At 38.0% G+C, this 20884-nt stretch overlaps 1 pseudogene; it reads right to left on the bottom strand.

Annotated features, from left to right (window-relative positions):
* Positions 1-14118: 14118 nt before the first annotated feature.
* On the bottom strand, positions 14119-20320 carry LOC130843518 (mitochondrial inner membrane protease ATP23 homolog; annotated as a pseudogene).
* Between the last annotated feature and the right edge of the window lie 564 nt (positions 20321-20884).

A 20884-nucleotide genomic window follows, 5' to 3' on the forward strand; every position in this document is an offset into this window, starting at 1 on the left:
TTTCTCACCTGTATGAATACTCTGATGTGGATAAACTGTCCACACACAATGAAGGCCTTATTACATTTCTAATATTCATAAAGCATCTCACCAGTATGAATTCTCTAATACACAGTAAGGACTGAATTAAGTCTAAGCATCCTTCCACATTTCTTACATTCATCGGTTTCTCATCAGTACAAATTATTGATGTTAAGTAACTTGTGTGCACACAAAAAAGGCTTCCCCACATTACTGATAGTCATAAGGTTTATCACCAGTATGAATTCTCTGGTTTGCAAAAAGAACTCAATTAGTTCTAAACACCTTCCTACATTTCTTATATTCACAGGATTTTCTGTCAGTATGAATTCTCAGTTTGGTGTTGACTATATTATCCACACAAATAATGACTTTCTCACATTGTTAACATTCATAAGTTTCTGACCACTACGAATTCTCTATGGTGTGGTAAGGACTGACCTAAATTTAAACATCTCCTCACATTCCTTACATTCATTGTGGTTTTTCACCAGTATGAGTTCTCTGATGTTGAGTAAACTGATATCCACCACTGAAGATCATTCCACATTCTTTCTGACTACATCATTTCTAATTAGAGCATGTTTTCTCTCAATTTTGATAAAGGTTGGATTTATTTTATTGCTTAAACAGGTTTTCTGAGTTATGTGTTAGAAAATGAGACAATGTGGTCATTTTTGTAGATAATAATTTGGGTAAATTATTTCTTTTGAATTACCCAACACCTCTTAAGCATACTCTCTCACACTCAGTCATTTCTAAAAATAGAGGGCTTAAGGGCAAGTGTATTATTTCTTAAACTGATTTCCTAATTCCTGGATCACTTATTTAGTGTCTCTTAATAATTCTGGGCACAAAGGCTATTCAGTGATAGAGGAAGCTCCAGAACTAGACTGGTGTATAATGGAATTCTCAGAGGAAATCATTTTACTAGTAAGTTAGTTTTGTGCAGCTTACTACTTAAACCCTACGGATAATCTTTTAAGCATTAATTTCCCCTATGACTCTCCTCCAAAAATAAAGTGCCTGCAATTGTTTGATTCTGGCCTTGAAAATTGATTACATAAATGAAAGATAAAAATGAAATAATGCAGAAAAGCATTTGTATTAATTTCCTAGGGATGCTGTAACAACTTACCACAAACTTGATGACTTAAATCAACAGAAATATATCTCTCACAATTCTAGAGGTCAGATTATAATATTAAGATGTTATCAATGCTTCATTCCCTCCAAAAGCTCTAGGGTAGAATCCATTCCTTACCTCCACCAGGTTCTGGTGGCTGTAAGAATTCCTGATGGCTGTATCACTCCAATTTCTCTCTCCATCTTCACATGCATCTCTCCGCTTCTCTGTGTTTTCTTCTGTCTCTTATAAGGAAATTAGCTGTTGGATTTAGAGTCCATCTCATTACCCAGGATGTTCTCATGTTCAGATCATTAATTTAGTTACATCTAAAAGGATTATTTTTCAAAATAAGGTAACATTCAGAGGGTCCAGGTATTAAGACATGGGCACATCTTTTTTTGGGAGCTACCATTCAACCCACCACAGCATACAGTAAATTTCAATATATAATTCTGATTAAAACTAAATTTTAGGGCTTTCCTGGTGGTGCAGTGGTTAAGAATCCACCTGCCAATGCAGGGGACATGGGTTCAAGCCCTGGTCCAGGAAGATCCCACATGCCACAGAGCAACAAAGCCCCTGCGCCACAACTATTAAGCCTGCACTCTAGAGCCCAGACTGTGAGCCACAACTATTGAGCCCACATGCCATAACTACTGAAACCCACATGCCTAGAGCCTGTGCCTGCAACAAGAGAAGCCACCACAATGAGAAGCCCGCACACCTCAACAAAGAGTGTCCCCTACTCTCCACAACTAGAGAAAGCCCGCATGCAGCAATGAAGACCCAAGAGAGCCAATTAATTAATTAAATAAATAAATAATAAATCTTAGAAAAATTTCTTTACCTGGAAAAATTACATATTAAAAACCTACAGTGTACAGCAAAAACTGACACAACAGTGTAAAGCAATTATATTCCAAAAAAAGCTTAAAAAAAAAAACCCTACAGATCCAGTAATCCCACTACTGGGCATATACCCAAAGAAAACCATAATCCCAAAAGAAACATGTACCATAATGTTTATTGCAGCACTATTTACAATAGCCAGGACATGGAAGCAACCGAAATGCCCATCAACAAATGAATGGTTAAAGAAGATGTGGCATATATATACAATGGAATATTACTCAGCTATAAAAAGGGATGAGATGAAGCTATATGTCATGAGGTGGACAGACGTAGAGTCTGTCATACAGAGTGAAGTAAGTCAGAAAGAGAAAGACAAATATTGTATGCTAACTCATATATACGGAATCTAAAAATGGTACTGATGAACTCAGTGACAAGACAAGAACAAGGATGCAGATGCAGAGAATGGAATGGAGAACTCGAGGTTTGGGGGTGAAGGGGAAGCTGAGATGAAGTGAGAGAGTAGCACAGACATATATATACTACCAACTGTAAAACAGACAGCCAGTGGGAAGTTGCTGTATAACAAAGGGAGTTAAACTCAAGGATGGATGATGCCTTAGAGGACAGGGACGGGGAGGGTGGGGGGGAGTCGAGGGAAGGAGGGAATATGGGGATATGTGTATAAAAACAGATGATTGAACTTGGTGTACCCCCCCCAAAATAATTAATTAATTAATTAATTGGGAGAAAAAAAACCTACAGGAGGGAATTCCCTGGTGGTCCAGTAATTAGGACTCTGTGCTTCCACTGCAGGGGGCATGTGTTTGATCCCTGGTCAGGGAACTAAGATCCTGCAAACCAGGTGGTGCAGCCAAAACAAACAAACAAACAAACAAACAAACAAACAAAACCAAAACTACAACAGAAATTGCACTTAGTATAGAAATTTTACATGCATTATGATAAAGAACATGATAGAAAAAGGAAGAGATAACGCTATCATTTTTTACTACTCATGAAATAATCCTAGAAAAACCAACATAAGCAAAAGGCAGACATCAGCAAGTGTTCTGTAACCAAGACCAACTTTAAAATATTAATAGTATTTCAATACATCTGGCAGTATCCTTCTCCTGGAAAATCCAAATGAAAGGTACTCCAGGCAGTCACACAGTTATTTAGGATACTAAACATCCTATCAGGGAATAGTTTGAATCTGAGACCCCTGCATGAACTGTAGCAGATGGATTTCTATATTTTTCTTGGTTAACAGCCACCGTCAGTTTGACTTTGCAGAAATGCCCGTAGTCTTTCAGAATGAATTCTGCAAAACTTTTGCATAAAAGAGTAAAAGTACTGCTATTGGTAAAGATTACACTTATATTGCTTAATATAATTTAGAGAAATAGGAATTTTTAAAGCTTTGGCTTTGCTTTTAAGACTTGAGTTATTGGGACTTCTCTGGTGGTGCAGTGGTTAAGAATACACCTGCCAATGCAGGGAACATGGGTTTGATCCCTGGTCTGGGAAGAGCCCACATGTCACAGAGCAACTAAGACCATATGCCACAACTACTGAGCCTGCTCTCTAGAGCCCACAAGCCACAGCTAATGAGCCTGCATACCACAATCACTGAAGCCTGTGTGCCTAGAGCCTGTGCTGGGCAACAAGAGAAGCCACCGCAATGAGAAGTTCATGCCCCACTATGAAGAGTAGTTCCCATTTGCTGGAACTACAGAAACCCCACACACAGCAACAAAGACCCAATGCAGCCAAATAAATAAATAAGAAAGAGAGAAAGAGAGAAGGAAGGAAGGAAGGAAGGAAGGAAGGAAGGAAGGAAGGAAGGAAAGAAAGAAAGAAAGAAAGAAAGAAAGAAAGAAAGAAAGAAAGAAAGAAAGAAAGAAAGAAGGAAAGAAAGAAAAGAAAAGAAAAGAAAGACTTAAGTTATTGGGACTCCCTCTTGCAAGAGCACCAGAATAACAACTAACTGCTGAACAGTCATCAACAGGAAGACACTGGAACTAACCAAAAAAGATCCCCATGTCCAAAGACAAAGGAGAAGCTGCAATGAGACGGTAGGAGGGCAATCATGATAAAATCAAATCCCATAAATGCTGGGTGGGTGACTCACAAACTGGACAACAATAATACCACAGAAGTCCACCCGCTGGAGTGCGGGTTCTGAGCCCAACGTCAACCTTCCCAACCTGACAACAGGAGAGGGAATCCCCAGAAAATAAGATTTTGAAGGCCAGCAGGATTTTTTTTAATTAATTAATTAATTAATTAATTAATTAATTGGATTTTTTTTTATTGGCTGTGTTGTGTCTTCGTTGCTGCACACGGGCATTCTCTTCATTGTGGGGGCTACTCTTCATTGTGGTGCATGGGCTCCTCATTGTGGTGGCTTCTCTTGTTGTGGAACATGGGTCCTAGGTGCTTGAGCTTCAGTAGTTGCAGCACATGGGCTCAATAGTTGTGACTCACGGGCTTTAGAATGCAGGCTCAATAGTTGTGGCACACAGGCCTAGCTGCTCCATGGCATATGGTATCTTCCTGGGGCAGGGCTCAAACCCATGTCTCCTGAATTGGCAGGCAGATTCCCAACTACTGCACCACCTAGGAAGTCCCAGGCCAGCGGGATTTGATTGCAGGATTTCCACAGGACTGGGTGAAACAGAGACTCCATTCTTGGAGGGCACACACAAAGTAGTGTACGGACCAGGACCCAGGGGGAAGGAGCAGTGACCTCATAGGAGACTGAACCAGACATACTGCTAGTGTTGGAGGATCTCCTGAAGAGGTGGGGGTGGCTGTGGCTCACCACAGGGACAAGGACACTGGCAGTAGAAGTTCTGGTAAGTACTCACTGGCATGAGCCCTCCAGGAGTCCACCATTTGCTGGGAGTCCACCATTGACTCCTCCAAAGAGCCTGTAAGCTCCAGTGTTGGGTCGCCTCAGGCCAAAAAACCAACAGGGAGGAAACTCAACCTCACTCATCAATAGACAAGTGGATTAAAGTTTTACTGAGCTCTGCTCACCAGAACAACACCCAGCTCTACCCACCACCTGTCCCTCTATCAGAAAGCATGAACAAGCCTCTCAGATAGCCTCATTCACCAGAGGGCAGATAGCAGTAGCAGGAAGAATTATAATTCTGCAGACTGCAGAATGAAAACCACAGCCACAGAAAGACAGACACAATGAAAAGGCAGAGGGCTTTGTACCAGATGAAGGAACAAGATAAAACCCCAGAAGAACAACTAAATGAAGTGGAGATAGGCACCCTTCCAGAAAAAGAATTCAGAATAATGATAGTGAAGATGATCCAGGACCTTGGAAAAAGAATGGAGAAGATGTAAGAAGTGTTTAACAAAGACCCAGAAGAATTAAAGAACAAACAAACAGGGATGAACAATATAATAAATGAAATGAAAAATACACTAGAAGGAATCAATAGCAGAATAACTGATGCAGAAGAACGGATAAGTCACCTGGAAGACAGAATGGTGGAAATCACTGACACAGAAGAGAATAAAGAAAAAAGAATGAAAAGAAATGAAGACAGCCTAAGAGACCTCTGGGACAATGTTAAACACACCAATATTCACATTATAGGGGTCCCAGCAGGAGGAGAGAGAGAGAAAGGACCTGAGAAAATATTGGAAGAGATTATAGTTGAAAACTTCCCTAACATGGGAAAGGAAATAACCACCCAAGTCCAGGAAGCACAGAGAGTCCAAGGCAGGATAAACCCAAGCAGAAGCACACCAAGACACACAGTAGTCAAACTGACAAAAATTAAAGACAAAGAAAAATTATTAAAAGTAACAAGGGAAACTGACAAATAACATACAAGGGAACTCCCATAAGGGTAACAGCTGATTACTCAGCAGAAACTCTGCAAGCCAGAAGGGAGTGGCACAAAATATTTAAAGTGATGAAAAGGAGGAAGCTACAACCAAGAATAATCTACCCAGCAAGGATCTCATTCAGATTCAACAGAGAAATCAAAAGCTTTACAGACAAGCAATGGCTAAGAGAATTCAGCACCATCAAATCAGCCCTACAACAAATGCTAAAGGAACTTCTCTAAGTGGGAAACACAAGAGAAGAAAAGGACCTACAAAAACAAAAACAAAATGATTAAGAAAATGGTAATAGGAACATACATATCGATAATTATCTTGAATGTAAATGGATTAACTGCTCCAACCAAAAGACACAGATTGGCTGAATGGATACAAAACCAAGACCCAAATATATGCTGTCTACAAGAGACCCACTTCAGACCTAGGGACACATACAAACTGAAAGTGAGGGGATGGAAAAAGATATTCCAAGCAAAGGGAAATCAAAAGAAAGCTGGAGTAGCAATACTCATATCAGGTAAAATAGACTTTAAAATAAAGAATGTTGCAAGAGACAAGGAAGGACACTGCAAAATGATTAATGGATCAATCCAAGAAGAAGATATAACAATTACAAATATATGTGCACCCAACATAGGAGCACCTCAATACATAAGGCAAATGCTAACAACTATAAAACAGGAAATCAACAGTAACACAATAATAGTGGGGGATTTTAACACCCCACTTACACCAATGGACAGGTTATCCAGACAGAAAATTAATAACGAAAGACAACCTTTAAATGACACGATAGACCAGACAGATTTAATTGATATTTTTAGGACGTTCCATCTCAAAACAGCAGATTACACTTTCTTCTCAAGTGTGCACAGAACATTCTCCAGCATAGGTCACATCTTGGGTCACAAATGAAGCCTCAGTAAATTTAATAAAATTGAAATTCTATCAAGCATCTTTTCCAACCACAACACTATGAAATTAGAAATCAAGTACAGGGGGAAAACAACCCGTAAAAAAGACAAAGACATGGAGGATAAACAATACACTACTAAATAACCAAGAGATCGCTGAAGAAACCAAAGAGGAAATCAAAAAGTACCTACAGACAAAAGACAGTGAAAACACAATGATCCAAAACCTATGGGATGCAACAAAAGCAGTTCTAAGAGGGAAGTTTATAGCAATACAATCCTACCTCAAGACACAAGAAAAATCCCAAATAAACAATCTAAACTTACACCTAAAGACACTAAAGAAGAACAAACAGAACCCAAAGTTAGTAGAAGGAAAGAAAATATAAACATTGGAGCAGAAATAAATGAAATAGAAATAAAGAAAACAATAGCAAATATCAACAAACCTAAAAACTGGTTCTATGAGAAGATAAACAAAATTGATAAACCTTTAGCCAGACTCATCAAGAAAAAAAGGGAGAGGAATCAAATCAATAAAAGTAGAAATGAAACAGGAGATGCTACAATGGACATTGTAGAAATAAAAAGCATCATAAGAGACTACTACAAGCAAATATGTGCCAATAAAATGGACAACCTGGAAGAAATGGACAAATTCTTAGAAAGGTATAACCTTCCAAGACTGAACCAGGAAGAAACAGAAAATATGAACAGGCCAATCACAAGTAATGAAATTGGAAAGGTGATTAAAAATCTTCTAACAAACAAAAGTCCAAGACCAGATGGATTCACAGGTGAATTCTACCAAACATTTAGAAAAGAGCTAACACCCATCCTTCTCAAACTCTTCCAAAAACTTGCAGAGGAAGGAACACTCCCAAACTCATTCTACAAGTCCACCATCACTCTGATACCAAAACCAGACAAAGATACTACAAAAAAAGAAAATTACAAACCAATATCACTGATGAATTTACATGCAAAAATCCTCAACAAAATACTAGCAAACAGAATCCAACAACACATTAAAAAGATCATACACCATGATCGAGTGGGGTTTATCCCTGGAATGCAAATATGTGCAAATCAATCAATGTGATACACCATATCAACAAATTGAAGGATAAAAACCATATGATCATCTCAACAGATGCAGAAAAAGCTTTTGAAAAAATTCAACACCCATTTATGATAAAAACTCTCCAGAAGGTGGGCATAGAGGGAACCTACCTCAGCATAATAAAGGCCATATAGGACAAACCCACAGCAAACATCATTCTCAATGGTGAAAAACTGAAAGCACTCCCTCTAAGATCAGGAAAAAGACAAGGATGTCCACTCTCTCCACTACTATTCAACATAGTTTTGGAAGTCCTTGCCACAGCAATCAAAGAAGAAAAAGAAATAAAAGGAGTCCAAGTTGGAAAAGAAGTAAAACTGTCACTGTTTGCAGATGACATGATACTATACATAGAATATCCTAAAGATGCCACCAGAAAACTACTAGAGCTAATCAATGAATTTGGTAAAGTTACAGGATACAAAATTAACACACAGAAATCTCTTGCATTTCTATACACTAACAAAGAAAGAAAAGAAAGAAAAATTAAGTAAATAATCCCATTCACCATTGCAAGAAAAAGAATAAAATACCTAGGAATAAACCTACCTAAGGAGGTAAAAGACCTGTACTCAGAAAACTATAAGACACCGATGAAAGAAATCAAAGATGACACAAAGAGATGGAGAGATATACCATGTTCTTGGATTGGAAGAATCAACATTGGGAAAGTGACTATACTATGCAAAGCAATCTACAGATTCAATGCAATCCCTATCAAATTACCAATGGCATTTTTTACAGAAGTAGAACCAAAAAATCCTAAAATTTGTATGGAGACACAAAAGACCCCGAATAGCCAAAGCAAACTTGAGGGGAAAATAAACGGAGCTGGAGGAATCAGACTCCCTGACTCCAGACTATACTACAAAGCTACAGTAATCAAGACAATATGGTACTGGCACAAAAACAGAAATACAGGTCAATGGAACAGGATAGAAAGCCCAGAGATAAACTATGGCCAACTAATCTGTGACAAAGGAGGCAAGGATATAAAATGGAGAAAAGACAGCCTCTTCAATAAGTGGTGCTGGGAAAACTGGACAGCTACATGTAAAAGAATGAAATTAGAACACTCCCTAATACCATACGCAAAAATAAACTCAAAATGGATTGAAGACCTAAATGTAAGGCCAGACAGTATAAAACTCCTAGAGGAAAACACAGGAAGAACACTCTTCGACATAAACCACAGAAAGATCGTTTTTGACCCACCTCCTAGAGTAATGGAAATAAAAACAAAAATAAATAAGTGGGACTGAATGAAACTTAAAAGCTTCTGCACAGCAAAGGAAACTATAAGCAAGACAAAAAGACAACCCTCAGAATGGGAGAAAATATTTGCAAACAAATCAACAGACAAAGGATTAATCTCCAAAATATATACACAGTTCATGCAGCTCAATATCAAAAAACAAACAACCCAATCAAAAAGTGGGCAGAAGACCTAAATAGGCATTTCTCCAAAGAAGACATACAGATGGCCAAGAGGCACATGAAAAGCTGCTCAACATCACTAATCATTAGAGAAATGCACATCAAAACTACAGTGAGGTATCACCTCACACTGGTTAGAATAGGCATCATCAGAAAATCTACAAACAGTAAATGCTAGAGAGGGTTTGGAGAAAAGGGAACGCTCTTGCACTGTTGGTGGGAATGTAAATTGATACAGCCACTATGGAGAACAGTATGGAGGTTCCTTGCAAAATAGAGTTACCATATGACCCAGCAATCCCACTACTGGACATATACCCAGAGAACACCATAATTCAAAAAGACACATGCACCTCAGGCAGAAATAGAGACACAGATGTAGAGAAGAAACATATGGACACCAAGTGGGGAAAGCGGGGGTGCGGGTGAGGGGGTAGGGGGTGGGGGGGATGAATTAGGAGATTGGGCTTGCCATACATACATTACTAATGAGAAAAAATTATCAAATTGTACGCTTTAAATATATGCAGTTTATCATATGTCAATTGTGTCTCAATAAAAGTTCTTAAAAAAAAAAGACACATGCACCCTGATGTTCATTGCAGCACTATTTATAATAGCCAGGTCATGGAAGCAACCTAAATGTCCATCAACAAATGAATGGATAAAGAAGATGTGGTACATATATACAATGGCATATTACACAGGCATAAAAAGGAACGAAATTGGGACATTTGTAGAGACATGGGATGGACCTAGAGACTGTCATACAGAGTGAAATGAGTCAGAAAAACAAATCATATATTAACACATATATGCAGAATATAGAAAAATGGTGCAAATCAACTGGTTTGCAAGGCAGAAATAGAGACACAGATGTAGAGAACAAACATATGGACACCAAATGGGGAAAGCAGGGAGGGTTGGGGGGGAATGAATTGGGAGATTGGGATACCAAATTGTACACTCTAAATATATGCAGTTTATTGTAAAATAAATAAATAAATATATAAATAAAAATATGCTGTTTATTGTCTGCTAACTGTATCTCAATAAAAGTTCTTTTAAAAAAAAGAGAGAGAGAACAAACATATGGACACCAAGTGGGGAAATTGGGGGGGGGGGGGTTGGGTGGGATGAATTAGGAAATTGGGATTGTCATATATACATTACTAATAAGAAAAAATTTCAAATCGTACACTTTAAATACATGCAGTTTATCGTATGTCAACTGTATCTCAATAAAAGTTCTTTTAAAAAAACTCTCTCATACAAGGGAACCCCCATAAGGCTATCAGTGACTCTGTCAGCAGATACCTTGCAGGCCATGAGAGAGTGGGATGATATATTCAAAGTGCTGAGAAGAAAAACATTGGCAACCAAGAATACTTCATGCAGCAAAGCTGGCCTTCAGAAATGAAGGTGAGATAAAGACTTTCCCAAACAAACAAAAGTACTGAGGGAGTTAATTGCTATCAGACCTACCTTACAAGAAATGTTGAAAGGAACACTTCAAGCTGAAATGAAAGGAAGAATATATATATATATATATATCTTCTTTTATGTATATATCTGAATCACCTTTCTGTACACCTGAAACTGATACTTATAAATCAACTATACTTCAATTTTTAGGACTTCCTAGGTGGTTAAGAATCCACCTGTCAATACAGGGGACACGGGTTTGAGCCCTGCTCTGGGAAGATTCCACATGCCACAGAGCAACTAAGCCCATGTGCCACAACTATTGAACTTGTGCTCTAGAGCCCATGAGCCACAACTATTGAGCCCATGTGCCACAACTATTGAAGCCCACGTGCCTAGAGCCCGTGCTCCACAGCAAGAGAAGCCACTACAGTGAGGAGCCCGTGCACCACAATGAAGTGCAGCCCCCACTCACAGCAACTAGAGAAAGCCTGTGTGCAGCAATGAAGACCCAACACAGCCAATAAATAAATAAATTAAATAAATAAATTTATTTAAAAAAATCAACTATACTTCAATTTTTAAAAAGATTTTTAATGAGATGAAAAGGATGTTATTAACATGAAAACATATGAAAATATACCATACATTGATAAACATGAGTATATACTCAGGCTCAGAATCCTCTAATACTGTAATATGATGGCATGATAACCACTTAACTTTAGTACAAAGGTTAAAGAACAAAAGTATTAAAAATAGATATAGCTAGGGACTTCCCTGGTGGTCTGGTTGTTGAGAGTCCACCTTCCAATGCAGGGGACCTGAGTTTGATCCCTGGTCGGGGAACTAGGATTCCATATGCCACAGGGCAACTAAGCCTGTGTGCTGCAAATACTGAGCCCACAAGCGCTAGAGCCCACAGCCACAACTAGAGAAAAGCCTGAATGCTGCAATGAAAAGCCCACAAGCTGCAATGAAAGATCCCACGTTGCAATAAAGATCCCAAGTGCTGCAACTGAAACCTGACGCAGCCAAATAAATAAATAAATATTTTTAAAAATTGATATAGCTACAATAATTTTTTAATAGATACACAATATAAAATTATAGATGTAAATCATGACATAAAAAACACAAAATGTGCAGGGCAGAGTAAAAAGGTAGAGTTTTTGCATGTGATCAAATTTAAGTTGTTACCAGCTTAAAATAAACTGTTAGGACTTCCTAGGTGGTGCAGTGGTTAAGAATCCACCTGTCAATGCAGGGGACACGGGTTTGAGCCCTGCTCTGGGAAGATTCCACATGCCACAGAGCAACTAAGCCTGTGCGCCACGTCTATTGAATCTGTGCTCTGGAGCCCGTGAGCCATAACTATTGAGCCTGTGTGCCACAACTATTGAAGCCCATGTGCCTAGAGCCCGTGCTCCACAACAAAAGAAGCCACTACAATGAGGAGCCCATGCACCACAATGAAGAGTAGCCCCTGCTCTCCACAACTAGAGAAAGCCCATGTGCAGCAATGAAGACCCAATATAGCCAATAAATAAATTAATTTAAAAAATAAAAAAATAAATATATGTATATTTTGAGTAAGCCACAGGATAACCACAAAAAAACAAAAACCTATAGTAGATACAGAAAAGAAAAAGAAAGTGGAATGAAAGTACAGTTGACCCTTGAACAACACAGGTTTGAACTGTACAGCTCCATTTATTCACAGATTTTTTTCAAAAGTAAATATTACAATGCTACATAATCCACAGTTGACTGAATCCGAGGGTACAGAACTGCAGATACAGAGGAACCATAGATACAGAGGAACTGCATACACAGAGGGCTGACCATAAGTTATATGTGGACTTTTGACTGCATGGAGGGTTGGCATCCCTCATCACCATGTTCAACTGTATATCACTGGTATGGAAAATCACCAACTCACAAAAGATGATAGCAAGCAACAGAAGAGGAAAGGAACAAAGAAACTACAAACCAGCTAGAGAACAATTAACAAGATGGCAAAAATAAGTCCTTACCTATCAATAATTACCTTAAATAAAAATGGACTAAAATCTCCAATCAAAAGGCACAAAGTGGCTAAAAGGATTTAAAAAAAAAGACCTTCAATAGATGCTACTTACAAGACACTCACTCCAGCTTCAAGGGCACACATATGCTCAAAGTAGAGAGATGGATGGATAAAAAATATCCATGATAATGGAAACCAGAAGAGAGCACAGGTAGCTATACTTATATCACACAAAATACTTTAAGTCAAAAACTGTAACAAGAGACAAAGAAGGTCATTATATAATGGTAAAGGAATAAACTCAGCAAGAGAATATAAAAATTATAAATATATACATACACAACATCAGACTACCTTGATATATTAGGTACATACTAACAGATCTGAAGGGAGTAATCAACAACAATACAACAATAACAGGGGGACTTCCCTGGTGGCACAGTGGTTAAGAATCTGCCTGCCAATGCAGGGGACACAGGTTCAAGCCCTGGTCCAGGAAGATCCCATATGCCACGGAGCAACAAAGCCCGTGTGCCACAACTACTGAGTCTGTGCTCTAGAGCCCGCAAGCTACAAATATTGAGCCCTCAAGCCACAACTACCGAAGCCCATGAGCCTAGAGCCCATGCTCTGCAATAAGGAAGCCACTGCAATGAGGAACCCGTGGACCACAACAAAAAGTAGCCCTGCTCTCTGCAACTAGAGAAAGGCCATGCAGCAATGAAGACCCAACACAGCCAATTAATTAATTAATTAATTAACAAAATAATAGGAGACTTCAATACTCCATTTTCTACAGCTGATAGATCATCCAGACAGAAACATTGAACTATACTTTAGACCAAATGGACATAACAAAAACATACAGAATATTCCATCCAAAGGCAGCAGAATACACATTCTTCTTCAGCATACATGGAACATTCTCCAGGATAGATCATGTGTTAAGTCACAAAACAAGACTTAGCCAATTTTAAGATTGAAATTATGCCAAGAATCTTTTCTGAACACAATGGCATGAAACTAGAATTCAGTAACAGAAGAAAAACTGGAAAAATCACAAGTATGTGGGGAAAAATCTTTAATTTTGAAATGTAATTTATTTGCCTTATTTACCAAATGGTTAGCCACAAAGATATAACTTTTGCCTTGGAGTTTAAGGCAGTTTCATTTCTTACCACAGTTACTTTTTCTGATGCTAGAATAAGCATCTTCTTCTCTGTAATTAATTGATCATTTACATTTTATGTTTGGGAACCATACTTTCTTCATGATCACTGAAGCTCTGCAATGTAAAATGTCATTGTCTTCATATACATGAGTAGTACCAATCCCGGTTTTGAAAGCCTCTATGAGCATATCTTGCATTGGTCTTATTATAAGGGATCCTTCTAAAAGGTTCATGGTCATTGAAACAAGATTCAAAAACTTCAGCAACAGCCTTCTGAGCTACTTCTTTGCTGATGTTCCTAACAGCCAGGATAGAACGAATGGCTCTGTCTCACACACAAGTCTGATGGTGTTCTTTTAATCCAAATATAACCTGAATATTTCATTTAAAAGTGAGCAGAGTCCACTTAGGTTAGCAGCTCAAACCTCAGAGCAGGCCAAGTGTCTGACGTTGGTGAACCACTCAACATGAGCTCAACAATGATTGAATGTGTAAATGAGCTCGTGGGTGACCATTCTGTTCATATGGGCCTGATTATGGATATTATTCTGACACAAAACAATCTGAGACACTGAAGTGTCAAAAATTCCACTGACACTTCCATTACAATCTTCACAAGAAAAGTGTCTTTCTTTGTTAACAGCACAACCCGAATGCTTCACGCATCAAGTAAAAGTTTGACATATGGATTTGTCTCCGATGTCTTCAGGGTTATAAGCTGGCACTTCTGGTTGTTGGTGAAGAAGCTGGAGAGGAACTATTGCCGTGGCTTCTCCCAAACCAGCGGCTCCAGGAAGCCACAAATATGTGGAAATTAAACAACACACTCCTAAACAACCAATGGGTCAAAGATGAAATAAAAAATATCTTGAAATGAATGAAAATAGAAACACAACATACAAAAGCTTGTGGGGGACTTCCCTGGTGGCACAGTGGTTAAGAATCCACCTGCCAATGCAGGGGACACGGGTTTGATCCCTGGTCCAGGAAGATCCCACATGCCGTGGAGAACCTAAGCCTGAGACCCACAACTACTGAGCCCTCATGCCACAACTACTGAAGTTTGCTCACCCAGAGCCTATGCTCCACAATAAGAGAAGCCACGCAATGAGAAGCCTGCACATTGCAACTAAGAGTAGCCTCCATTCACCACAACTAGAGAAAGCCCCCCCACAGCAACGAAGACCCAATGCAGCCAATAAATAAATAAATAAATTTAGGAGCTCTAAGAGGGAAATTTATAGTTATAAACTAAATGCCTACATTAATTTAAAAAATGAATGCTCTCACATAACTAAATTTTACACCTCAAAGAACTAGAAAAACAATAACTAAACCTAAAGTTAGTAGAAGGAAGGAGGTAACAAAGATCAGAGCAGAAATAAATGAAATAGAGAAGAGAAAAACAATAGAAAAGATCAAGAAAACTTAGAGTTATTTTTTAAAAGATTAAATGAAATTGACAAACATTAAGCTAGACTTACAGAGAAAAAAGGAGGGTAAAATAAATAAAAATAAATGAAAGAGGAGATATTACAATAGTTACCCACAGAAATAAAAAGGATTTATAAGAGATTGCTATAACCAATTATATGCCAACAAATTGGACAACCTAGAGGAAATGAATATATTCCTAGAAACATATAATCTACCAAGTGTGAATCATGAAGAAATAAAAATCTGAACAGACCTAATAACAAGGAAGGAGACTAAGTCAGTAAAAAACCTCCCAACAAACAGAAGCCCAGGACCAGATGGCTTCATGGGTGAATTCTATGTAACAGTTACAGAATTAATACCAATTCTTCTCAAACTCTTCCAAAATTTGAAGAGATAGGAACACTCTCAAACTAATTTTACAAGGCCAGCATTACCCTGATGTCAAAGCCAGATAACGATATTTCAGGAAAACTACAGACTAAGAAAAAAGAAAGAAAACTACAGACCAATATCCCTAATGAATACAGATGCAAAAAGTCTCAACAAAATACTAACAAATTGAATTTAACAGCACATTGAAAGGATCAAGTGGGGGAATTCCCTGGTGATCCAGTGGTTAGGACTCTGCAGTTTCACTGCTGAGGGTGCAGGTTTAATCCCTGGTTGGGGAACTAAGTAAGATCCCACAAGCCCTGTAGCATAGCAAAAAAAAAAAAAAAAAGAAAGAAACTGATCAAGTGGAATTTAACCCCTGGGATGCAAAGATGGTTCATCACATGCAAATCAATAAATGTGATGCTCCATATAAAATGAATGAAAGGGGCTTCCCTGGTGGCGCAGTTGTTAAAAATCCACCTGCCAGTGCAGGAGACACGAATTTGAGCCCTGGGCTGGGAGGATCCCACATGCCGCAAAGCAACTAAGCCCCTGCGCCACAATTACTGAAGCCCTCGCACCTAGAGCCAGTGCTCCACAAGAGAAGCCCCCGCAATGAGAAACCCTCACACCACAATGAAGAGTGGCCTTCACTCGCCACAGCTAGAGAAAGCCTGAGTGCAGCAACAAAGAACCAATGCAGCCAAAAATAAATAATAAAATAAATCTTTAAAAATAAATAAATAAATAAATAAAATGAATGAAAGGCAATAATAATATGATCATCTCAATATAAACAGAAAAAAACATTTGAAAAAATTCAATATATTTTCATGATAAAAACCCTCAACAAATTGAGTATAGAAGGAATATACTTCAACATAATAAAGGCCATATATGACAAGCCAACAACTAACATCATACTCAGTGGTGAAAGGGTGAAAACTTTTCCTCTAAGATGAGGAACAAGACAAGGGTGCCCACCCTCACCACTCCTATTCAACATAGTACTGGAGTCCAGCCATAAAAATTAGGCAAGAAAAAGAAATGAAAGGCATCCAAATTGGAAAAGAGGCAAAACTGTCTCTGTAGATGACATTGTCTTATATATAAAAAAATCCTAAAGACTCCACTCAAAAACTTAGAACTAATCAACAAATTTAGTAAAGTTTCAGGATACAAAATCAACATAAAAAAATCAGTTGCGCTTCTTTTTCTTTTTTTTAAATCAGTCAATCAATCAATCAATCAATAAGTCTGTTGTTCTGTTTATTTTTGGTTGCATTGGGTCTTTGTTGCTGAGCGCAGGCTTTCTCTAGTTGTGGCAAGCAGGGGCTCACTCTTCGTTGCAGTGCATGGGCTTCTCATTGCAGTGGCTTCTCTTGTTGCAGAGCACAGGCTCTAGGTGCATGGGCTTCAGTAGGTGCAGTGCGTGGGCTCAGTAGTTGTGGCTCGTGGGCTCTAGTACACAGGCTCAGTAGTTGTGGCACAAGGGCTTAGCTGCTCTGTGGCATGCGGGATCTTTCTGGACCAGGGATCAAACCTGTGTCCCCTGCATTTCCAGGCAGGTTCTCAACCACCACACCACCAGGGAAGTCCCAGTTGCATTTCTATTCTATTCTAACAATAAACTATATGAAAAAGAAAAAAATCCCATTTAAAATAGGATCAGGGATTTCCCCAATGGTCCAGAGGTTAAGACTCTGTGCTTCCAATGCTGGGGGCACAGGTTCGATCCCTCCTCGGGGAACTATGATCCCACACACTGCATGACTCGGCCAAAAATTTTTTTAAAAATAGGATCAAAAACAATAAAACACTTAGGAATAAATTTAACCAAAGAAGTACAAGACCTATATACTAAAAATTATAAGACACTGATGAAAGAAATGGAAGAAGGAAGAAGACACAAATACAGTAAGCCCCTACATATGAACGAGTTCTGTTCCAAGAATGTGTTCATAAGTCCAGTTTGTTCATAAGTCCAACAAAGTTAGCATAGGCACCCAACTAACACAGTTGGCTATATACTACGGTACTGTAATAGATTTATAATAGTTTTCACACAAATAATACATAAAAAACAAACAAAAAATAAACATTTTAAATCTTACAGTACAGTACCTTGAAAAGTACGGTACAATATCAGCTACATCACTGCTGCTTTTACACTTGCTTCAGACATCCTGGGCTTGAAATAATGATACTGTACTACTGTACTCTATACAGTACTGTAAAGTACACAAAAGCACAACCACTTGTAGAGGATGCACACACGTGACAATGTATGCCAGGCACGTGAAAAAACTTAAGTGATTGGACATGCAAATGCACATTCACATCTTTGAAAGTTCGAAACTTGAAGGTTTGTATGTTGGGGACTTACTGTAAATGGAAATACATTGCATGTTCGTAGATTGGTAGAGTTAACATTGTTTTAAAATGCCCATACTGCCCAGAGCCACCTGTAGACTCTATGCTATCTCTACTAAAATTCCAATGGCATTTTTCACATAAATAGAAGAAAAATAATACCCAAATTCAAATGAAACAGCAAAAGATCAAATAGTGAAAGCAATCCAGAGAAATAACAAAGCAGGAGGCATCATGCGTCCTGATTTCAAACTATATTACAAAGCTATAGTAATCAAAACAGTATGGTACTGGCATTAAAACTAACATACAGACCAGTGGAATAGAATTAAGAATCCAGAAGTAAACCTGCACTTATATGGTCAGCTAATTTTTGACAAGGAATGAAATATACTCAATGGAGAAAGGATAGTATCTTCAATAAGTGGTGCTGGGAAAGCTGGATATTCACATGCAAAAGAATAAAATCAGAACCCTTTCTTACACTATGCACATATATTAACTCAAAGTAGACCAAGAGATTAAATGTAAGCTATGAAACCATTAAACTCTGAGAAGAAAACATAGGGTAAAAACTCCTTGACATGGATCTTGTCAATGATTTTTTGGATATGACACCAAAAACACAAACAAGAACAAAAATCAACAAATGGCACTATATCAAACTAAAAAGCTGCTGCACAGCAAGAAAAACAATCCACAAAATGAAAAGGCCACTTACAGAACGGGAGAAAATATTTGCAAACCATATATCTGATGAGTGAATATCCAAAATAGGTAAGTGGCTCGTACAACTTATGAAAAAAATTAAAAATGGGCAGATATCTTGAATAGACATTTTTCTACAGAAGATATACAAATGGCCAACATGTACATGAAAACCTGCTTAACATCACTAATCATCAGGGAAATGCAAATTAAAACCATAATGAGATATCTCACATCTGTTACAATTGCTATTATGAAAAAAGAAAAAAACACAGGAAACAAATACTGGTGAGGATATGGAGAAAACGTTGGAGCGCTACTGGTTGGACTATAAACTGGTACAGCCAGTATGGAAAACAGTATGGAGGTTCTGCAAAAAATTAAAAATAGAACTACCATATAATCCAGCAATCCCACTTCTGGATATATTTCCAAAGGAGATGAAATCCCTTTCTCAAAGAGCTTTCTGCATTCCCATGTTCACTGCAGCATTATTCACAGTAGCTGAGACATGGAAACAACCTAACTGCTGCCTCTATCTTCCTCTCCCCCCACCTATTTATTTGTTTATTTATTTTCAGCCTAAAAAATGAAAACTGCCATTTGTGACAACATGGATAAACTTGAGGGCACTATATTAAGTGAAGTACATCAAACAGAGAAAGACAAATACTGTATAGTCTCTTTTATATGTGGAATCTAAAAACATTTAACTCATAAAAACAGAGTAGAATGGTGGTTGCCAGAGGCTGAGGAGTAAGGGAAAAGGGGAGTTGTTAGTTAAAGAGCATCAGCTTTCAGGCATAAGATGAACAGGTTCTGGGGATCTAATGTACAATTTGGTGACAACAGTTAACAATAATGTATTGTACACTTGAAAGCTTCCATGAGAGTAAGGCTTTAATGTTCTCACCATAACAAAAACAACAACAAAATGGTAATTATGTAAGATTTAACATGTGTTAAATAACTTTACTGTAGTAAACATTTTGTAATATATACATGTATCAATATCACATTGTACACTTTAAACTTACACAATGTTATATATCAATTACATCTCATCAAAGCTGGGGGAAAGGTGGGGGGAAAGCTGAGAAGCACATGTGTAGGTCACAGCCCAAGGGCAAAGACTAACTAAAAGACTAAGATGTAATCATAGGATTAGAGAACACTTCCCCGCTCCCCACACATTACCACCACATCAATAGGGCTCCTGTATAACAGAGGATTGCAACTGTAAGAACCACATGTCTCAGATCTTATTTACCAAGTCTCCAGAGAAAACCAAAGACAACAAGGGAGACAAAAACAAGAACACCAGAGGAAATTTTAACCTCTGACACCTATAGCTAGGTGTAAAAACAGACTAACCCCCAACCAGATGAATAAAACTTCACACAAAAAGCCTATTTACCTCATTTTCTTTTACCTGGTATATCATGTCCAGCTTTCAACAAAAAACTACAAGATATATTTAAAGGGATAAAGACACAGACTGAAGAGACAGAACAAGGATCAGAACCAGAATCAGATATGACAGAGATGTCAGAATAACACTTAAAATTTAAAATAATTATCATTAATATGTTAATGGCTCTAATGGAAAAAAGAGAAAAACATACAAGAATTGATGAGTAATGTAAGCAGAGATATAGAAACTCTAAGAAAGAATCAAAAGGAAATACTAGATATGAAACCCAAATCAATTGTATATTTTTTTTTCTAAAGCAAAATCCAAACAAAACAAAATTTCTTTCCAATTCTTCCAGGAAATTTTGCTTCCCACAGAGTGGCTATTAAAACTGCTGCAATACTATCAACTGAAATTAGAACCTTCCATGAATTTGAAGATGTGATGGAAGAAAGCATGTATAAGCAAAGCTTACATCTTTAACAGAAACCTAAAACGAGGAATTTGAGACCCAATACCACTTTTGTTCCTCTTTTCTCATGGATAAAAATTTTTCCAAAGTCATCTGTGTAAAAAGTCTTAAGACCTACAATG

This window comes from Hippopotamus amphibius, chromosome 1 (assembly GCF_030028045.1).
Source record: "Hippopotamus amphibius kiboko isolate mHipAmp2 chromosome 1, mHipAmp2.hap2, whole genome shotgun sequence".
NCBI classification, from domain to species: domain Eukaryota; kingdom Metazoa; phylum Chordata; class Mammalia; order Artiodactyla; family Hippopotamidae; genus Hippopotamus; species Hippopotamus amphibius.